Source organism: Anoplopoma fimbria, chromosome 18 (genome assembly GCF_027596085.1).
Source record: "Anoplopoma fimbria isolate UVic2021 breed Golden Eagle Sablefish chromosome 18, Afim_UVic_2022, whole genome shotgun sequence".
NCBI lineage: Eukaryota > Metazoa > Chordata > Actinopteri > Perciformes > Anoplopomatidae > Anoplopoma > Anoplopoma fimbria.
The window spans coordinates 4,456,211-4,479,808 of record NC_072466.1 but is presented as its reverse complement, the minus strand read 5'-3'; positions in this window follow the sequence as shown (position 1 = coordinate 4,479,808).

Sequence of the window (23,598 nt, the reverse complement as noted above, 5' to 3'; positions counted from 1 at the left end):
ATACTGTTAGGTTTCATAATACCTTATCATTGCACTCACTGACATTTTTTTTGCATGGATCAAGCGTATTATAATTGCCATTGCTGTTATGATATCGTTTTTACAATGCATTATAATGCAATTAAATGTTAATGTAATTAAGTTTTCATTAAGTCATTTTGTGTGTTTTTCTTGCAAACATTTAATCATGTTTTCTTTATTTTAAGCAATTTATCATTGCTGATCCTCGCAACAAAAACAATTGTCAGCAAGTGACCAACGATTATGAAATATTTTGACCATATAAGTCATTGTGTAATGATTATTGTAAGAAAGCATATTTCTGAGTGCTTATATCTTTACTTATTCATTGCTATGAGCAGATTGTAATGCTTTCTAAGTATGTTTATGTGCTTTATAGATGTGAACTGTATAGAAAGATAACAAAAGTAAGGCAAAAAAAAAAGGAAAATAAAAGAAACACAAAGCATCATAAACAGACAATATGAGAATCCACACATGAATCAACATGACAAACAGCAACACCTTCATGCTTTGATCTCACAAGCACCGTTCACTGAGACTCATTTGAAGTCAATAAAGGCCTTCAGCTGTGTTATGTTCATCACAGTGTTCACAGAAGCCGGAATGAGCGATCATGGGATGAATGCGGCCGTGGTTCAAGCAGTCAGAGTCTATCGCTTTACATTAAGATGATTGATCAGCGAGCTTGGCTGACGATGAGGCTGTTATCTGGAGGAGACAACGGCCAGATCATTAATCTTCCCCCCGTGATGAGGATGCAGGTGTGTGTGTGTGTGTGTGTGTGTGTGTGTGTGTGTGTGTGTGTGTGTGTGTGTGTGTGTGTCAGGATGCCCATGTGTGGCTTATTTGATAGGTGAAAGCATCTCCTGTTTGTTTACAGCAGCACTGATGAGGGCTTATCAAAAAACAATAAAGGTCTCTCTGAGTCTCTCTCTCTCTCTCTCACACACACACACACACACACACACACTGATTCACACACTCCCCAAGGGTCACCTTGAGCCGCACAAATTGGCTTTGGTTGGTTGAGGTCTCAGCGCTGGCAAATTAGTCAGGCGCTGCATCTCTTTGAAAGTCTGAACTCGACTCACTCTCCCAACTGTCTCTCCAAACATCATTGCTCTCCCCTCTTTTGTTCTCTCCCTGCAGCACCCCTCCTCTTTTTCTGTTTTTGCAGCTCTCTCCCCATGTTTTCTCGTTTTTTTTCTTACTAATTCCCCCTTTGCTTGCCCCTTCACATTCATCAAATCAGTATCTCTTTCTCATTCTCATCTTATCTTTGTCTCCTTCCCCTCCCCTCCTTTCTCTCACTCACTCCCCTCTTCCTCCTTTCACTGCTGATGAATGGAGAGGAAAGTTCTCCCGCAGTATCACTAAACGCAGCTGCCGTGGCATTTCTTTACTCATTCATTCCGAGAGCGGTTAAACACAGTTCTGCTTTTCAACTGTTATTCTCCCTCCGCTGTTTATGTGAATGCATTACTTCAGCTTTACTTATCGTCACAGTGAATGAGCTTGTTTGCCCGGCTGACATGCAGGAACTTGGGAAAGTGCTTTCATTTGGGAAGAATGATATTGCTGTGTCACTGACGTAGCTCAGGCTATTCGTTTCTCGCAAGCAACAATGTCAGTGGAACCATGCGCTCATTTTGTAACTGACATCATTATGCATCTATGTTAAAATGGAGAACTGGAAGAGTGCTAACAATCAGGTGTGTAAATAAAAAAAGCACTTCCTCTATGAATGACAATGAGTACTAATTTCACACTGAGAAATTAGCATCTTGTGGATGTTTGGTTTGGCATCTTGTCAATACATAATTTTGTACTCTGCATGAGATCTTGACTTATTATATTGATTGTCTTTTCACAATACTGTAAGAATGGATCCTTTGTGCTTGATGCTTGCAGATATTTAGGTACTCAATTTGAATCAGCATCATTTTTGCACATTTTCCTGTTCCACTTCTAAAATGTCTCTTTGTGCAACTTCACATCTACAATGGAGCTATTTTAGTTTCACAATAATAAGCCACAGTAGCAATATCAATAATCTACAACATTGATTCCCAAGAAGCCTATATCCTGCAGTTGCCAGGGGCAACAAAGCTTAAATAATAAAACTTGGATAACGCAATTAAAAGTAAACTGTTGAAATAGTTAGCTTAATGTAACTGTTGAATTAGCAATGAAATAGTTAACTCAAAGTAATGAGTCAACTGATAAAATGGTTAGCTAAATATACCTATTGAATAAGCATTGCAATAGTTAGCTAAAGGTAAACTTTTGAATTAGTTAGCTTAAAGTAAAGATCAAAGTGTTGAAATAGTTAGACTTTGCTTAATGTGGCTATTGAATAAACAATGAAAAAGCTAAAAGTAATGAGTAAACAGTTGAGGAGTGATAGTCCTAGTGGTGGAGGAGTCGAATAGTTATTTTAATGTATTGGACATTGAAATGTGGTAGTGATAGTAAAGCAAAAGTGACCCGAAGCATTGTCAATCAAAAACATAGTATATAAGGTTCCACTTTTGTATAATTAATAGTGTTGAATAACACTAAACAGGGTAACAGGGCTCCTCACGAGGCTACGGGGCCGTGGGGGTGAATCTGACAGAAAACCATTGGGTACAACTGCAAAAATTCTTTATCTCTATGTGCACAATATCTCAGTTTCAGAACATAGATAGCAACAGCAACAGACTGAAGCAGCGGTCTCTTTGATCAAGACCCAGTGAGTCCTCATCTTTTGTCTTGCCACTGGCTGCGTTGGCATGGAAACCCCAGCAGAGCGGGGAACACTGTGGTCGATCGGCAAATGGGTCACATGGAGAGGAAAACAAGCAGAGACCCGCACACACAGACACACACACACACACACACACACACACACACACACACACACACACACACACACACACACACACACACACACACACACACACACACACATACTTCAAACTTGTGTGGCAACCCCCTCAGCATCAAGTGCAGTGTTACAAAGTAAAGAAACCCCTGACCTATTTCACCACCGGGCAAAAAGAATGAGCCCCTTTCTTTTTGCGCAACATGCTTATGTTGCAACATACTCTATAGTTAAAGGATAAGCCATGGGCCATATGTTTCACTTGATTATTGCGTTGAGTTTTTTGGATCATTGCAGAGGGCTGTTTATTTCACTTCCCTTTTAAAACCTTCCTTTTAAGTCATATATTATTGATATCGGAGATGGGATGTTGGTTTGGAAGATGGAAAAGCCATTTGGAAGGCAGATGCGGAGGAGAGCGTCCAGAGGAGAGCATTTGTTAAATTTACATTCTCCTCTCTGGGGCGGCTTCAGCTTCCTGGTGGTGATGCTGAAGCAGAAGGTGGGGAAGAGGCTAAGGGAGGCACCTGTTCGAGGAGAGTCCAGCAGGGTGACTCATAGCCGGTTAGCAGGGAATACTCCACTGCAGAGAAAAGCACAGGAAGTTAGGAGAGGAGGGGGAAAGGAGAGGAGATAAGGAATAAGAGAAGAGAGAAAAAAAAAGGTCATGGCAGATCAATATTCGACATTCATTCAGATTTTCGACCAAATGCCGAGACAGTGCGTACTCCAAAAAGACTTGCGTTTGTGGTGCACAAAGCGGTCAAAGATTTAATGTTACAGGAGTCATGTGTGCCTTGGTCCACTGCCACATCTTGGTGACCTTGTAAAAGTATCTGCAAGGCAACGTGATGCAATGAAAGACCGTGTTTACTGCAGCAAAGTCTGTGAAGTTAGCACCGTAAAAATAACTTCTCTCAACAACCCTTTTCCAATTAGTAGTAAATAGTGATATAAGTGATGAAAAGTGAGATATAAAGAATGCACACGCAGACACACATTTGAGTTTGTCTGTCTGTCTGGCTGGCTGTCTGGCTGTCTGGCTGTCTGGCTGGCTCTCCTACTTGGTTTAGGGGCTGGCGTTCAGTTACATCATTCTTCAGAGAACGGAAGCTCAGATTACAGGAAAGGCAAACACAGGCCTCTGGGATCTGTATGTGTGTGTGTGTGTGTGTGTGTGTGTGTGCACTTGCTCTCCCTGTATGCCCTTCTTATATAACTAATCAGAACGCCCGACACGTTTTTTTTTTCTCTATGGATGCGGGTTCAGATTTCATCATTCAACTCGACACACAGTTTCGGGGCTGTTTGTACAGTCGACGTCGATGTGTTTGTCTCTGAGCGGTGCACTCGAATGCATCTTGCTGAGATACTCCTTGTTACTATGGTAGCATACACTTATACTCATTGATTAAACCATGTAAAAGTAGTTTTGGTATTCCATTAAAAATACATTTTGGTAATATTAATGTAATACCTCATGTTTAATACAAAGTCACATACTGCAGCGCCAGCATGGACATAATACTAGAGCTAAATGAGCCAATAGTTCATGCATTTTGGGGCTTAAATAAAAAATATATATATGTCTGTGTTGAAGTGGCCATTGGTGGTCCTTGCACATTATCTCACAAGCACAGCTTAAGGCACTATTTTCTGCAAAAATCCTCTGCATAATCTTAGCTGAAAGGCCACATATTAGTGCCGGCTCTCTCCCCTCAGTAGGTAGAATTGTATATTTCCAGGCATTAGAGCAGTAAACCATGCAAAAAAGGCTGCATAATTACCATGGAGACGTGTAGCTGAGAGCCTCATCGACAGGCGAGTTGAACAGGAGATAAAGTAGAAGTCAGGACACAGTGCTCCACAGTTCACCAAGCTTCTCCCTCCACGTCTCTGCTCTGAGTGTGTGAGTTAAATTAGTGCCGTATAATTAACAAGACCAAATGGGCTGGCAGATGTTCCGAAGTCAATTGAACATCAATAACTCCAGCTGAGACCGGTGACTGTCTCTCTCTCTCTCTCTCTCTCTCTGTCTCTCACTTTAAAGCTCCCTCATCCCCTTCTGTCCCCCCCTTTCCTGTCTGTCCCTCCGTCCCTCTCCACCTCTCTTCAAACTAGACAGCCGAGATGGATTTCGCAGTCTGTTTTGAGGCTGTTTTTCATCCGTGTGGATGGATGGGTGCCTCTCTGTATGCCACTGCTGATGCTGCCATTTTATTCTGAGAGCATCTCCGGAGCTGGCGGCCTGTCACATGTCTCTGCCGCTCCAAGCTTTCATGCTCCGATCACGGCGATTCGAACCGGCCTCATTGATTATGTGTGGTACAGTTCGGCGTCACACAGAAAGAGTTCTACCCCAAGCACCTTTCACATAACATACTGTAAGTAGACATGCACTGCTGCCCTTTTAGGCTCACATTTTGAGTAATAGTAACTTATTTTCACACAGAATCAGGTTTCACCCACTTTTAAAATTATGCAGCAAACTCACCTAAACTACTTAAAGGCGTGTTTTCTCACTAAACCCCAGCAGCAGATATTAATTGTTTATTTGTCCAGATTTTATACATCCATCTGATTATATTCATATCCCTGTAAACGTGATCATTACAACATGCAGGTTTCTAATCATCTGTTTGTTGGTTTGTCTTGATTCCTCAACATCTCAGCCACTCATATTCTATTTCAAGATTAATACTACTCCTATGACTGTACAGTGAATATGAAGCTACCACCAGCAGCTAGCTAATTTGAATTATAGCAGAAAGACTTCAAACCATGGGAAAGCACCTGGTCTGGCTCTGTTCTGCAGGAATAGCATCGTAGCATTGTCCAGCTCTTACCAGTCTCCGTAGATAGCCAGTAAATATATTCTTTAAGTACATATAACATAATTTAATTAATTTGGTTCATCAGAAAAATTATTTTCATATCTGATACATTTTCCTGGAACCTGTTAACAAATCAAATTTAATTAAACTCAATGTTTTTATTTTTTGAGTGTAGACTCTCATTCAAGATTTTCTCCATTTTCAAGCAGGTTTTGTGAATTTCGTTTATGTTGCAAACTATTTCTTGAGCTGTATATAGCTTTATATGCTGCCAGGTGGATTTTGTAACCTTTGGACAGAGACCAGTTTTTGTTTTTTCGGGGCGGGATTCTCATCATAGGCTCCTTGTATCCACTGAAAGTGAACCTTGAGTTTGAAGAATGTAATCATAGATATGTGATCCCAAGGTCTCTCTAAACAGGGATACTGTTTCTGGAAATGTGTATTGCTGTTGACATTTTTCAAATGTCACTTTTAATGCTTTGAGCACCACAAACAAAATTCCATTCAGCTTTGTTGTGTTGAAATGAAGACAGCCATCTCTGATAAACTCAGACAAACAAATCTAAAACTATCCACATGTTCAGATACCTCTAAAGATAAATAAGAAATATATTTTTTTGTAAGTGGTAATCTCTAACTATCAGCACATAAAGCATTGGGACAATTAAGCTTTCAGGGCCACAAATGTAGCACATAAATCTCCAAAATGAGACATTGTCCTAATGATATCATAATATAATTCTATCCATGCAATGATTTGCTGACTGGATTTTTGCCAAAACTAGGCCAACATCCCCTTTGACTTCAGAAGCTTGGAGGAAGAAAAGAAACCACACACACACATTGTATTTTTTCTCAGCAAGGAGTCATAGAACATTACAAGTCTTTTAAAATTCGGCTACAACAGCAACTTCTGCTCTTAATTAGTTCAAGAAATAGTGCACTCTTGCCCTACGGCTTTATTAACAGAGAATCAGATTGAGCTATGATTAATCAGCGCTGGTGGTTAAATTGAAGCAAAAGGGCACAGCATTATGCACACGCTGAACTGTGCTGCGAGACACAAGCTCGCTGGAGTCTGAAGGCTAATTCACAGGAGGTTCACGACAGAAGCCCCCCCCTTAGTGAGTACAGATTAAATTCACCCCTGCCCGGAGAAGATTGTCTCTCCGTCTCCTTTTTCTCGCTCTCTGGAGTCTCCTTCGCTCACTTTCTGTAATGCAATTCAGCAAGGTGACAATAATGTGGCCCAGATGCAAAACCTGCTGGCCGTATGCAAAACACAGTCACTCAACTCAGGGGGGGGGAAGACAAACCAGATAAGATGGCGGTGATGAAGGAGAGCACGCTGATGGCTTCAGGTTGATACCGAGGATTCTAATTTCAATTTCGTAACTCTTTCATAAATCATAAGCAGAGATCGCTATCTGAAAGAGACTACAGATGCTGTCCCTCCTTGTCTTTACTTCGATATGAACAGGTGCAAAAATGTTGTTCCTCTTAGTGTCTTTTATTCTATTCTTCCCCGTTGAATTATGATTATGCTCTTTTCAAATTGATGAACTCCCCCCCCCGACTCTATACTCTCTGTATTTCAGTCTCTCTAAGTGTGGCAGCCGCATGACTCATGCACACTGATAGGCCGACTGACTGTTCTGAGCCACTCTGTTCCCCGCTTTTCCACGAAACATCACAAGTATCATGATTTTTTTCCCCTCTCCAACCCCCCGGCTGGCAGAGAGGGGAGATGATAAAAGGGGGAGAGTAATAGAGAGGAGAGGTGGGGGTAGATTGACAAAGCCATAGAGACACGCTGAGAAAGACAGAGATAAACTTTGACTTTCAGCTCTTGAATGAATAATCCGGAGAGAAAGAGAGAAAAGGTAGACGGAATGAGAGAATGGGGAGGGGAAAAAGGGGAAGAAAAGCCCTGAGCTGTGATGTGAGTGTGTGAGCTGAGGTGAGTCAATGGCAGGGAACGGCTCTCTTAGCAACCAGGAGAGGCTGTTCAGCCAGGCAACAGAATATTGTCAAGGTAATGTTGGTAAGCCAACAACCCACGGATGATCCCGGCGGTTTTGGAACATCTGGCCGTTGATAACACAACATGAAATACATTTGCAAGCAGACAAACAAAGAGCTACTTTGAAACGGACCGTTTGAGAAGTTACCATCTTTTAACAATGGAGAACAATGGGTGGATGGATGAACTGTTTTGTAATATCTACATCTACAAACCAGACAAACAAAAGCAACATTAAACCTGAAATAACTGACTTTTTGGGGAACAGAAACACAACACTGGCATATTATCAATCATGTTGATATGGCTAATGAATTTTCGTTTGGCCATCTGGTAAATCTGGGTCCAATATCAATCCTTCTTCTTCTTCTAGCTCTGTTTTGGTCTCCACTAACTACTTGCTAAACTTTCTAAATGCTCCACCATGTTCACAAGCTGGTCGCTAACTTCATGTGTCTGCTGTTTAGTACTAGGCAGGTAGGATACCATGTTGAATACTATGCTAATTTAGAACAGTTAAATTGTAGCATTTAGCTGGAAGAAGCTATAAAGCTCTGTAGAACAGTAGAGCTGGGTGATGATCCTCTGTGGGTTTGTTGCTATGAGAAACCTCGTTGGTATAAGTATTCATGTGATCCATTTTTAAAGGTGACGTATCATGCTCATTTTCAGGTTTGCACTTGTATTTGGGGGTTTCTGTGAGAACAAGTTTTAATGCTTTAATGTTCAAAAAACACCTTTTTTTTCTCATCCTGTCTGTATGGATATACCTCTAACCACCTGTCTGAAACGCTCAGACTGTAGGCAGTATATTCTAATGAGCTTGCAAATGACATAGGAATCAGAGTCAAATCTGACTGACTTGTTCAATCACATGTTTTCTGATCCAGGCAACTAAAATATCTGACTGGTTTGTTTTATTTCACAGTTTGTGGATTGGTAGGAAATCCAGATACCCAGCACCGAAAACCAGCACTGAAAAATGTCCCCTTTAATATAAAGACAAAAGCAAAAGAAAACAACTTTAAATGTTTAAAGTAATAAACTACTTTGCACCACATTGCATTTAGCCCATAAAGCAACTAAAACAACCTATGAAGCACAACGTTAATAATACTTCATACTCAACATGTTGTTCACGTTGTGACTTACACCCAATGTCTTTGCCATTATCTTGTCTTTGCCTGTGGATCATTTCTCAATGTCAAATGATGCAAATCTATGTAAAGTGTACCCAAATCATCCTGGAGTGATGCACACGAGCCACCTGGTTAACACGCCATTTGTCACTCTGCAAGAAAATCAGAGTTCATCAGAGGTTCTTGGACCTGAATCTCGAAACTTTGGGGTTAAACTTGCATTTGCCAGGAAACAATAAGAAACAAAGAGGCAGAGACCCAGCGAGCGAAACAGTATATTTAATGTTTGGTGGCTATTTCTCTTTGAAAGGATGAGCAGTTTGCACAATACTGTCACTTGTTGGCTATTGGCCATCCTTTACTGCAATGCAGTATGTCATCACTGCAATAACGCACAGGAGTCAAACATTTTGTTTGTTAGGTCCATGTGATGAATATTGGAAGCAGAGGTTTTTTCAAAGCAAAAAAAAATCAAAACTGTGTCGCATCAGCGCTTCAAAAGACGTTAGAGGGGTGAATTATTCACTGAGGCGTCCTGATTAAAAAGTGATTAATCAGTCCATCCAGGGCCGGCCCAAATGGAAACACAATCTTCAAACACTGCAGACAGGTATTAAGGTGTTTGACGACAATCTCATTATAGAGGCCAATAGCATGTAATCGCCTCTCCCTTTTCTTCCTCCCTCTTTGTCTCCTTGTTGCACCCTCTTGCTCTCATATTCCTATGCCCTCAAATATGCAAAGGAGGCATTTCTTCATGTGCTGTGATTAGCACAAAATATGCAAAGCAGATCAAAAGTTTGGATTTAATAAGTTTCATATTCACAACAAATTAGGTTTTTATTGAGGTGTCTCCGCCCCCCCAGTGCATTACATTTATGAGTTCACTCATGTTTAATTGCCGAGCCTCAAAGCTGACCTTGAAACAATGAATTTATATGAAAGTCACTGTTTTTCTATTCAATATCCCCCCTTCCCGGTGAAAGAGCGGATTATAAAACTTGGGAGTGAAGAGGTCAAACATGAGCAGGTCCTCATTTATATCATGTTAGTGATGATATGTGAGCACGGCAGTGACTGTACTCTGTGAACTTATTTAACCTCTGCTAGCTGCCCTGTGAAAAAAGGTCTAATGTCTGCAACTCAGAATCGTGTCAGTCTCTGAAAACCACATCCATTTATTAAACTAGGCCTGCTGAGTCACACACACACACACACACACATAAATATGCCTCAGGCTCTACCCACAGTTTGTGTCTGTTTATGAGCACTGCGTCTGCTTCAATGTGTAGGTGTCTGCGATAGTGCATGTTCGCCTGTTTCCCCGTGTTCATGTCAAAGAGTATTCATCATGTTATTATGAAGGCACACATCATGTGCTCCCGAGATGATTTGAACCCGCGGGGGTAATGCATTAACTTTCACTCATAAACCATATTCCTAATGAGTCAAGCGTGATGGTAATGTTCCTCTTGAGAGTGGCCGGGTTTGCAAACGGTGGAGTAACTTAATTCAACTGTACCTCAGTAGGATTTACAGCACAATAACACTCAAAGAAACCTGAACAATCACTAGAAAATCAAACAAACGCAGGACTTTCACCCAGGAGACTGCTGTTTATGTCTCGTGTGAAACCAAAAGTATGCTCGTTACGTTACCTAACTTCCACAACCCCTAACCAAGTATTTTTGTTGCATGAACTTAACCAATCTTTAAACAACTTTAACCATATGGCATTGTGCATTACTTCAAGCTCGATACAAGGCTGATATGAAACATATGGTTGGGACACGTCGACATCCAACGTGTCCCGTGGTTTGCAGAAACTCATTTTTTCTGGCGACTGATTCCCAGATACATACGCCCACTTGAGCATCATGCACGCATGTAATCCTAACTTCCGTGGGATTGAATTAGCAGAGAAGAATCCGTTTAACCTCTCTCCCCCTGAAGTACTGGGCAGCCGTCTGTATCGTGCCTCCGCCTGTCTGAGTTATAGGAATGAATCCGGCATGGCTTCCAAGAAAGGAATCAATTCCCATCCAAGCGTTAAAGCCACCCTTAAAATGAAGTGGTTAAACTCCAGTTATGTACTGGGAGAGGTGGATAATTAGTGTGGGCATCCCATCTTAGGTCTATCAGGCTAACATTTGTCACGTTTTAAAGATTAGCATGAAGCATTGGGTTGTGTCATCGTGGTGGCTACTCGTTGCTGATGTACAATGCATGCTTGTGCATTTTTTCTCTGAAATCATGGGACATCTGCGCTGCCTTATCAGTTGAAGAAAAAAAATCTCATCATGTGCCTTGAGTCTTTTCTGGGCTGGCACGCAGCTTGGTGTCTCGAGTGCCTGAAGTGAAGTCAGCCCTCATCAGTAACAATCAAGGTGAGGTCCCCCTCCCCGGGCAAAGCCCAGCCACCAGCCACATGTTTCTCACTCACCGCCCTGCCTTGCATCATGTTCTGATCATAGCCACAACAAGAGACATAACATTGGAAAGACAGCGGGCTGCAGTGCTCTGGGGCTGAGGCAAAAAACTGCAAAACTTTGCATCAGAACTTTTATTTCTTGAAAGACAGGGTGTGTTTGGACCAAATTGTTGAATAGTTCCAGGCAGTAAGTCAAAATGAATGTGTGCAGTGGGCGTAAGGTAGTTATGACGAGCTCCAGTGCACACTGAAATGACTGGCCTAAGTCCATGCTAGTTATTAGTTATGAAGTGCACACACACACACACACACACACACACACACACACACACACACACACACACACACACACACACACACACACACACACACACACACATCTAGGCTCACCATGTGTGACAGATTTTGCCCTTAAACTAGCTACTGTATATCTTAGAAATATATATATAAAAGGGACTAGATACAGCGTCGGAGGCGGTGCCCCTTCATTCATATTCACTAAAAGGAAGAAAATAGATATATGCTGAGTTACAGATGTCTCTTTCCCAATGTAGGTCAATAGGTGAAAGTATTTTTGGGCCCCATGGCATCACGTGACTGACGGAGCTGTAATACCACCGCTAAGTTGCGCTCTTCATGGGGGCTTGGTATCTTATTGTCTCCTCTACTGACTTTACATAGGAAAACATCAAAATACATATTAACCAGCTTTCATCTTTGCATATCTGTATATGAAAAAATCGAGCACATAAAAAACTTTTTTAAACTAATTGATCATATTTTAGTTTATTCCTAGTTTTTATTTATGTAGAATAAGCATATCATTTTGTTGTAGATTGCTACTGACCATTTTACCAAAAAGTAAAAAAAATCATGACAGAGATGGGTTTGCCCTTGAAGGGAATATCTAGAAAATGGCTCATTTATGACTTTAAATCAATATCCTCCTAAAATATAAATGTATTCTCCTAAGTTTTACTTATTCACATCACAGGTTTCTTTGCTCAAGTTATATGTGGATGGTTGACTCTCTCTATGGGCTCCTCCACCCTTTGATTCAAGTCCAACCCCACCACCTGCACTCTCTATATTTACTCCTCTGAATGTGTGGGAGCTGTTTGCCAAAACTTTTTGTGATTTCCAATATAACTGCATTTGTAGTTCTTCCAAATGGCCTCCAAAATTACTGATCGCCACTGTTCTGCTGGCTTCTGGCAAACAGCTACATCACAGGTTTATCTGCCGTCAGTCTATATCCAGCCTTAATGAATGGAATTGCTCCTGTACTTCCCCATCAGGAGAGAGGCTTTCCTGTGGCCCTGTCCATTAATGCATTATAAATGAGCCCGCTAGCATCTTCAGCGAGACATGTGATTCATGTGAGACACCACAGACCAGCGCTTCCTGTCTTCCAGTAAGGAGAGGCTGATACCGCGTGACCTGGTCGGCAGGAAACCATGTGACGCAGCAGTCCAGACCAAAGCCTGGCTGCTGACACAGTACAGTCGACGTTATGCTGTAAACAAATATTCTGAATTCTTTCCTATCTTTCTTTTTACTGTGGTGTTGGGGAATCTATCTGACAATTAGATTTAACAGTTCAGCAATGTTCAGCAAAAAAGCACTCAATATACATACACAAACCATTATTTCTAGTCAATAAGCATGACAGCCTGCATGAAATTTTCACATCAAGTGTGCGTCTCACTTGCAGAGAAGTCACGTGCGATCGGTAGACATGCCTGATCTCTGTTGGAGTGACACGCCGTAATGGCCAGGCCTCACTCGGCTCTCTGAGGCGCATCAAAGGCTTGATTTCGGGGATACTTTCTCCAGGTATTTCGCAGTAAGGAAAATCCTGTCCTTTTCATCTGTGGCGGAGTTACAGTGATACCACGTTTGATGTCTGAGCCAAGAACTCTCAGCTAAAGCACTGCTGCACTTTGAAGCTGCTTGTTGTGCAGGCACAGTTGAGAATTCATTTAATGTTCTGATAGTTGCAGTGTGTGTCACATGATGGGCCCTAGCATGAAAGCCGAGGCTCTGTAAGAGTGTGCTGTGTGCCACCGTATGCTCTCTGATGCTTTATCCTGCCCCGTGCTCACGGCAGCCGCTAGCTATCTCTAACACGCATATCACACAAATATAGAGCACGCACCACATTAGGTAGGCTGGAACAAAGAGAAAGAGAGATCGTGCTATGATCCACTTTGGTTGGTAAAGCCCCAGAGCAAGCTCAGTGGTGCTCTGAACAGCAGCAGACCTGCTACACACACACCATAAACACACACACACACACACACACACACACACACACACACACACACACACGCACCTGTACACACACACGCAAAGTTGCACTGGGAGAGTGGGAGCCACAATGGAAACTCTGAGTCACAAGCGCTCCTGTGCCATTTTGAACCTAAATCATTGTGGCATTGAGTCACTACAGGGCTTCCTGTGTGTTCATTAGCGTGTCTGCATGTGTGTGTGTGTGTGCACAAGCTCGATCTATAGTCTGTGTATTTATAGATGTGTGCCATTTTATTTTAGTATGCACACACAAGTCTCAATTAATTTGCAGTGTTTCTCTTCATGCTTGGGGATTGTACTGGCACTTGCAATATATATGAAATATGTACATGTGGTCCCAGTGTGTGTGTGTGTGTGTGTGTGTGTGTGTGTGTGTGTGTGTGTGTGTGTGTGTGTGTGTGTGTGTGTGTGTGTGTGTGTGTGTGTGTGTGTGTGTGTGTGTGTGGGTGTGCATGATAAACATTAAAAACAACCACAAAGGGGAAAGCCCATTTTAAACTGTATCCTGTGTTGCTGAGATACCTGTGGGGCAATTATATGAGTAGCAGAGAAGCTAACCTGAGCTCAGCCTGAACACGTGTCTGGTGGGCAGCTTGTCTTACACATCGAGGGTGTAGGCAGTCAGCAATGCTACAAATAGCCACATAGAGGGGGATTTTTTTATCGCACTTTATTACCGTCTTACACATCTTTCTCGCGCTCACCTTCCACGCCTCCAAAAAAAAAAACACGCTTGCCTGCATCCTGCTGTGCTTTAATTTTTCTTAACAGCACAGTTCAGTCTCAGAGCGTCAATGCATTCTGATAGCACGTAACAAGGTTGACATGTCAACACAACCCTGGTCGGCAATCATTTTCCATAGAGATAATGAGGGCTTTTAACATTCCTGTTGCACCAACACGATTGAGCAAATACACGCACACGCACACACACACACACACACACACACACACACACACACACACACACACACACACACACACACACACACACACACACACACACACACACACACAAACACACACACAGTAGTGGATATGCAGAGGGCATAATGACCGGTAAGCAGCACTGAGATGTGTTTGTGGTTGCAGTGGCTTGATAAGCAGGATGCCTACATGAAAACGAACGTGATAAGGCATTGAACATTGTGCTCCTGCTTCCGTCGCCGCGATCTGCTTCGATTCGATGCTATCACACACACACACACACACACACACACACACACACACACACACACACACACACACACACACACCACTTGGCAGCCGGCTAGCAGTCATGGTAACATGCTTGCCACAGAATTTAAAGATAGCATTTATAGACCAGTCAACACCCAGATATATTGCAGCTCGTGGGGATGAGAAAATAGCTTGTTGGACTCTGCTGAAGGAATGTGAATTTTTTGGATCAAAACAGTGTTGTGGAGTTCACATTGTGGGCATTTGCAGTCATTTGAAGCAATCATGGAAGATTGTGGGGACACTTAACATCCTTTCTGGGCCACAGTGAAAACTTTTTAAGCCAGTTGTTGATCAGAAAGTCGTCGCAGTCTGAGAGCTGAGGCCCAGGACTGATTCGAAAAAATCTGTAGGAGTGATTATGAGACAGGAAGGTGGGAGGCTCTGAAACTGAAACTAGCCCAAATGGAATCAGATGCATGTTCAGCCAACCGCCATCAACCTACTGCTGGCTGCCTAAAAGCTTCTGACCTTTGAGAATTAGACATATATGGAAATTGTTGCTTCACAGGTTGTGAACACACACACACAAACACACACACACACACACGTCCTGCATGAGTATGCAACATGAACACTCACAAACAGGTTTTCTTGACTCCGGTGACTGTGCAAACACTCTATAAATAATCAGAAAAATATCAACATGAATGTGTTGCATTCAAAAAAGGTACATACAAGCACTAATTCAGTCTCTAGTGTGGCGCATGCTGAATGTTTCACTTTATTATGTGCTTTCTCTAAAAATCATGATCCACCAGAGATATGGCAGGTAGTAACTGAGCGGTTTGACTCTCCTCCACTTCAGGCAGACAGAGCAGGAGGAATGAAGCGGCTGGCTGCCTCAGATGACTCATCCCCATTGATGAGCTTAACAGCCATCAATTCCACTCTGGGGAGCAGAGCCCGGCACTCTCCCCCCCCATCCCCCCCACCCGCTGCACTTCAGCCTGGGCAAGGCTTCCTACACTACACTCCCCCCACCTCTTTTCTCCCAGCAGAAGGCCTGGAGCTTAAATTAGCGCTCTGGCAGCGGGCCATCTGACAGAAGTGCAGTGAGCAGGCAGCAGCCATTCATTCCTCTGGAAGCCTGAGTCAGATTCATTGTAACACGGAGACAGGGCCGGGGGCTGGCTTAGAGTGGGCCTGCTAGTTTTCTTTTTTTTTTTCTTCCCACAATGGAGCGGAGCTAGTCTTCCTCTGCAGAAAAGGCTCCATCACAGTTTGAGAAAAACTGCCATCAAAAATGCAACTCAGCACAAAGTCCAGATTAGCCGGTGGCTTTTTGTGTGAAATCTGTTACTGTTGATTGCAGAGCTTCATCTTTGTTAGCCGTAAAGAACAATGTGCTTAATTGAAGCAAATGTAAGCATTCCTTTCTCATTTGAAACACATATTTTGCACGTTAAAAGATAAAGCAATGTAACAGCAAAAGTTGTCACGTATACATGGAGACAGTCACACAGAGTTACACACACACGCCTCTACAGACACACATAAACATACTGTACTATACTGTAATGTATATATAGCTGCCTATGCACATGATGGCGACGGCCAAAATGCCAAACTCTTGGCTTCAACACAACAAACCAATGGATGACATCATGGTGCCTATGTCCACTTCTTACATACAGTCTATATTTGCATGGCATCCCCCTCTCGTTTTTCCCAACATTGCCATCTGCCTCTTAGCTATAGGCTACCAATGAAAGGCCAAAACAAATCTTTAAAGGGAGTTTAACAGAAAGCCTCTCCTAAAATAGATTCATGATGAAAAATGTCAGATTAAAGAGAGCAAAATGGGGATAAACACAGCTAGATTGTAATCAAATTCGCTATAAGCTTTGTGTCATTGTCATGTTTTTTCAGGGACACATAGTAGCAGTTCATTCATTATCAGGTCTTCCCTGTTTAACACCTCTCTTTAATAACGACTTAGTATTTAGTGTACCTTATCATGAAGTGTTACCCAAGTTACACCTTTATTTACAGGCCACAGTACTGGAACATAATGGAAGACGCTATGGTTACTCATCAGTCATTTGTAATGGATCCACATATGGGTTGATATTGTTGATATATCGTTTTTTAAATGTGCTTACGTAAATGTTGTTGTAATGCATGTTCTCTTTCTCAATAAATCATCATTCTAGCAACTTCAGGCATATCATGTATGAAAAAAAAGCACTTGCCAGGAGCGTTGAGAGCATCAGGGCCTCACAGCAAGACCACACCTGCAGTATCTCGTACTCTGATCAAGCTGAAATCGATACAAAGTAAAAGACGTATAATATACCGGCATCTGAGACCCATTGTTGTTTAATATTTGATATTTTCTGTCATTCCGATCCCTTTTGTTTTTCCTGCGCCTCCAAACTGTGATGTTATCGCTGTCTGCAGAGATTGCTTTTTTTTTTTGCGGTTGGCTCCCTCATTTCTTTGGCAGTTATTACATCTGAAGTCAGAGAGGTCACCTCAAACATATTGCGCAGGTTTGTGGAAAAAGCCATCTGTTAGATTTCATATAATGCAGCAGCCCGCCGGCACTCATAGCACATTTCAGAGCAATAATACGCCACATCCCAACTACATCCCCAAAGTAATTTACACAGCAACGTCTCTGACAGGCAGACGAGGTGTGCTGCAGCGGTGCCACATCGGATGAAGAATGGCATCACAGTAGGACACGTTTCAGAAGATGATCATAGATAGTAAAGGTGCTTGTATGTGACGTTTAAAGTAGGATTCGTATGTGTGAGCAGCATCACATTGCTCTAATCGCCATTCATACCATCGTGATCATTGTAATCGTCTTCTGTTGCCGCAGCAGTGTCGTTGCTGCAGTCATTGTTATCATCATGATCCTTATTAACAGTCTTTGTGATTGTAAATAATCCAAGATGGGTGTTCTCGTGCAATTATATGAGAGAGAAAAAACGCTCTAAATCGGCTTATTAATTCTTTTAATACCACGTTTTCTTAAGCAGTAAATAAATTGGCATTTTTTCCAAATGTGGCTCATCACAGCTGAATTAATTCAGGGAAAACAGTGGATCATTTAATGGTGATGTCAGTGCACAGGCTGGAATGTGACTTACACATCTGTTTAGTCTGATGGAGAGCACTGTGAAGGAAATGTCTTCCTCTTCTTTGCAGGAACGTTGACTGTATCCTCCTGAGAAGAATCGTAAACCAAATGAATAAACATCAATATATTACAACAGAGATAAAAAATATATGCATCTTCCATATCTAGTTTTTAATTATGTTACAACCGGGGCCTTCATTTGCAGGTCATTTCTCAGCAGGAAATGGGAATTTTCCAAGACTGCAATAATTACATCATGCTCGTGTTATTTGCATCCGTGTGTGTGTGTGTGTCTGCTTTTGTGTCGCGTGTGAGCGTGCATGTGTGTGTGTGTGTGTGTGTGTGTGTGTGTGTGTGTGTGTGTGTGTGTGTGTGTGTGTGTGTGTGTGTGTGTGTGTGTGTGTGCAAAAGCACAGAGAGACGAAGAGTAATTAGATTCGAGAGAAAATGAAATCAAATGAAAATGGAAATGCATCTGTGTGAATCTGTGGGTAAACAACAGATTCACACAGATGTGTGTGTGTGTGTGTGTGTGGGGGGGGGGCAGCTTCAATGCATTGCCCTTCCTGGGTGTGTTTGTAGCATGACAGCCGTGTTTACTGTTAACGGAGCGCGCTGTCGACCCGTGATGGGAACATTAGATGGTGACCTTTGAAAACAAAGGGATCTGGTGGGAATAGAAGAAGGAAACCCTTTCTCCTTCGCTCTTATTTGCTTATATATACACACACACACACACACACACACACACACACACACACACACACACACACACACACACACACACACACACACACACACACACACACACACCTGTGAGGTCAGCATTAAAGCACAGACCGTCCGAGTCAGCAGAAATGGACTGCTAAAGGGCTACACTGAGAAACTATCTGCCGACCTGTTCTCATCCTCCACGTTATCTCCTCATCTGTGCTCCACTTGCGGAGGTGTGCTGCTGAGGGGGTGGTGGGGGGGCTGTCCTGCTCTGACGAGGAGGAAAAACCATCAAAGATAGGATCACCGAGATGATATCTGCAAGCCGTGCTCCACCCACCTACTGTACACCACCTCTGTCTCTTTATGATGCACCACATTAGAGGCTTATCTAGAAAATAAATCAGACTTAAAGGGGAGTCACAGGGCCTCTCTGGCAGACGATAGGAAAGGTTACAGTCATGGTTATCTGAGCCTCCATCAGAGGGATTTCCAGAGCCTGTCGAGCACCGAGACATGGCAGCCCTTCTCGTTATCCATCTCTATGTAAGCCATCATTTTCAGGAATATAGTAAGAAGAGGAAGGGAAAAGGAGCTGTACTTCCCTCTTTAGATGCTGTAGTAGGAGGCTGCAGTCACTTGAGCCATAATGGTTACGCTAAACACACTGACCCATGCCCAGCACCGATGGCCACGGGCACGGTTTTCTTCGACATGCCAGCCTCTGTTAGCCAGATATGGTAGAAACAGATCATTACTGTCACAGCTAATGCTGCTAATGTTGCTTACTGTGACAGTAATCGCAGGTCCTTCACTCCCCCCCCTCCCCCCATACAGTCTCTTTCTGCCTCCGTCCACACTCCTTGTTTGTCTCTGTCAGACCCGAGGCTATTTCGCCCGAGGCAAAGGCCTTTTGAGACGATAGCCAATTAGCATCTTAATAGTCGCTCATCCCCAATATGTAAATAAATGGCGTATTAAAAGAAGTGCGGGTTGACAATCTCTGAAAACTGCCACTGAAGGCAGGCATTCCCTTTGCGACTCCCATCATGTAACCATTTATATTTTTTTCTTAACTCTAAATGATGCATGCTCTTATCGGATAACTGTTGCCCTCGATCTAGCGTGACCTAGATTCTCAGTTTACAGCGACGACTTCCCCGTCCAGATTTCACGGCAATAGAGAGGCTTCTTCCTTTTTTAATTCATATTTCTTAAAGGAAATGTCAGGAATAAACATGGAGACAGCCTTGTTTGTTTGAACTAATTGTCGTGCAGAAGTAATCCCCGCTGTCTTTAACAGGGGTTGTTTGACACTCATGTAATGACTGATTGCATAGAAGAAGGATTTCAAAGCAGCCTCGTGTGTGTGTGTGTGTGTGTGTGTGTGTGTGTGCGTGTGTGTGTGTGTGTGTGTATCTGCACCTGCCAGTGTCTGGTATATGTACAAACACGGCGACTACCGCTTGTCACATGAGACCCAGCAGCAGTGCAGGCAGGAAGTTGAGCTATAAAGTGGTGAAGTACAGTAGCGAGTGATGTCCTCGCCAACACTTCATCAACATCTGCTTCACTGCTGCTTCCACATGTTGCGTGGGGGACTCACACCTGTCTCTATATATATGATCTGTGCAGCAATTGCATGAAATGGATCACACTGTAGTTATTATTCCTTTTAGAAAATTGAAAACAGAAGAGGCCTGCCTTGCTCCAAAGGATTTAATTTGTGTTTTAGAGGCTGTTCCACTCCATCAAGAAAATAACATGGGAGAAACTCTTTTCTGCATGTGAAATGAATACAGTATAATTAGGCTGTAATTCACTTTAGATGATGGAAATGGCAGAAAGCCGCCCATAATCATGCTATGATGGAGTTCTGTGACTACATCATGATGCATGGTATAGAATAAGGTAAGTGAATCAGGACTCCTTGCCATAATTTTCCCTACTGAGCCGGCATGAAACGTACCTTTTGGCACAAAATCGCTCATGAAGCCAGCAGAGTGTTCCTTCCCACGGGGTCCCTTATGTGTATTTCAGCATCTGTGTGTGTGTGTGTGTGTGTGTGTGTTTATGTTTATATTTTTGCGGCCCTGTGTAATATATCCCCCCGGGGGGGGGATGGAGACAGGTTGCCATGGCAGCGGCTTGAATGTTACGTGAATTGCAGCGATGTGTGTGCGTTTGCGAGCCGGCGTGTGCGTTCCTCGTGCAGAGGCCAGACAAGGACAGTGTGCTCTCGTCATTTCACAGCTTATTATGCAGACTCTGAATCCCTGGAAAAGGACCGGTTTGAAGTGACCTTCCACGGTGTGAATATCCCTTCGGTGTGACCAGAATGCTGTCACATTAGATATAATAGCTGCCTGTATAGTCACAAAAGAAATGACATTTCATTTTTGAAATTTCCTCATCCATATGACCCTTCACCTCTTTCCATAGGCCATCTGAAAAGGTTGTATTTTACATTTGTGTCAAATGCTATAGTACAGAATTTTGTTTTCCTGTTACCTGTAGTGCTTTCGATCAATCTAGATTTTGAGTTGGCTACTTTCTGACATATCGGCCGTAGAGACGTCTGCCTTCTCTCCAATATAAAGACACAATATGACACTCTGCTAGTGGTGCTCGAGGAACTTATAGTTCCATCATGAAACTGCTGACAAAAAGCTCTTTGGATTATCTCGAGTACCCGGGTCATGACTACTGGAAAGAGACATTGCTGTTGAGTTTTTCAAATGTATTTTGTTGGCACATTGAGCACCACAAGCTGCCATATAGAGATGTCCTTCTCTCCAATACATTATATTGGAGAGAAGGACATCTTTAAGGATGATATCTCCAAAAATCGCCAACTGTGTGGCGAGTGAACTGTCCCTTTAAGGATGCTAATTTAGCATTTACCCTGGAGGCTGAATAAACATATGTATCCGCATATGAGTGTCACATGTCTAGAATAATATTCAATCTTCAATTATTACAGAGCAAACACTGGAGTTCCTACATCATCTTAGTGCAAAGCAGGTGACTGTGTAATAAATAGCACTACAGGTTATATGTATTTTTGATTTTGGGGTGAATTGTCCCTTTAAAGTAAGCCCTTTAATAAATGTCACAGATTGTTTTGGCAGACATTTTTTATTGTATTGGGGCTTATGATATTTTAAATCATACACAAAGCTCTGGCATTTGTCTACACACACCAGTGTTATTATCTCCAGCCTCTATATTGACAAAACGACAAGAATTCAAAATATAATATAACACAGTCCAGAACAACAACACCACAATATCTTTATAGGTCAGAGGGGACTTCTGAGAATTTGATATTGTCTATGAAATCGGGACCACACGTCTCATTTTTAGGTCCAGTCATACCAAGTGTCTTTCTAATGTCCTTCTGTTTTGAATAACTATTTCATCATACTTTCACAAACACTAAACCAGAAGCAGCCATCAACTCCAGCCTGCAATTTTAAGAGCTTTAAATACTCAATTGATATTGTCTTAGCACATTCATATCTGAATTAAATTAAATGTACTTGTTGACTTTCCTCCCATGCAGAGCATTTTATAGAATGTGTTAAGAGATTGCTCATTCCCTGCTGCATGTACCTGTTTTGAAAGTATTGGATAATCTGGTTTGCATGATGATTGTTGTCTATATTTATTTCTCTGATTATGTGCATTGTGTATGTGTTAGTTTGGTAATATATCTAAGCACAGATCTATATGCACCATTTTAGCAATTAAGACTCTTAATCTAGATTAGAAACTACTTTAATTTCTATGACATGGGGCCTAAATATAAAACTGCAGGTGTTGCCTTTGTCATTTCAGTTCATAATGTGCTTTGGTGGTGCCAACAGTAATGCCAAACAAATTAGCAATTCAAAACTGATCCCCAAACTCCTTACCACACAGTGAAACTGAAGCCTTCAGGGCCCAACAACTGCCCGCTTTACCTCGGTGGTAATCCCGCCTTGCTCAAGGGGAGCGTCCCGATAAGCCTCTGGGGCTTTTTGGCTCTGCCTGCACATCTGTTCTTACTCTGTCACCCTTTTTACTTTTACTTGTCTTTGCCTGTTATAGGTTCAATCTTTGTGAACTCTGTAACTCACCTGAGCTTGCTGGTCTTATGGGCTGCGTGAGGAAACACAAGAACGAAGAAGAATCAAACTCAATAACCACCTTTTTGAGGGAATGGCGACAACCAGAGAGCCACCAGGATTATTAGACAATCATAAAATGTTTAGTTTTACAATAACGTATATACTGAGTGCACTTTCCATACTGTGCTGTGGCTCCTGCAGTGTGACTCCCCTGCAAAACCATGAAGAGTTTCTGACTGACTCATCCGTAGCAAATGCAGTATAATGTTGCCGTCTTCGCCTCGCGTCTCCCGAAATGTCAAGCGTTTGGGAATTTTTTAATAAATCTGCCTGGTTTTCCTTGTGACGCCTTTGGCAGTTCCAAGCCAACGCCGCAGTGCCAGGAAATATTTTCTACACACGGAAGACAATATCAGCTGTCAGACAGAGCACAGAGAAAACACAAATGAAGACACCACTGATGTTGTGCTTGCTGGGATTTTTACTTTTTTACCCCCATTTTCCTGGCAGTTTTGACAAGTCATGCTTGATGTCTTCATGCGTCTGTCACTTTAGAATATAGAAACGGAATATTGCAACAATGTCGTAATGTCTTTCAAACAGCCAGTGATTTAGCTTGAAGACATCCACGTTCACATTAATGCCATCTAAACCTATAAACCGCCACATAAACGAGAGATAGACAAGCCGGTGAAACGCATTTCGTGCTTTTGCAGCCGAGCCATTTTGGAAGGGCTTAAGCTGTTAAAGCTGTGTGATTTCACTTCTGCGGCTCTAATGTATGACTATTATTAACCTTCTCCACTTAT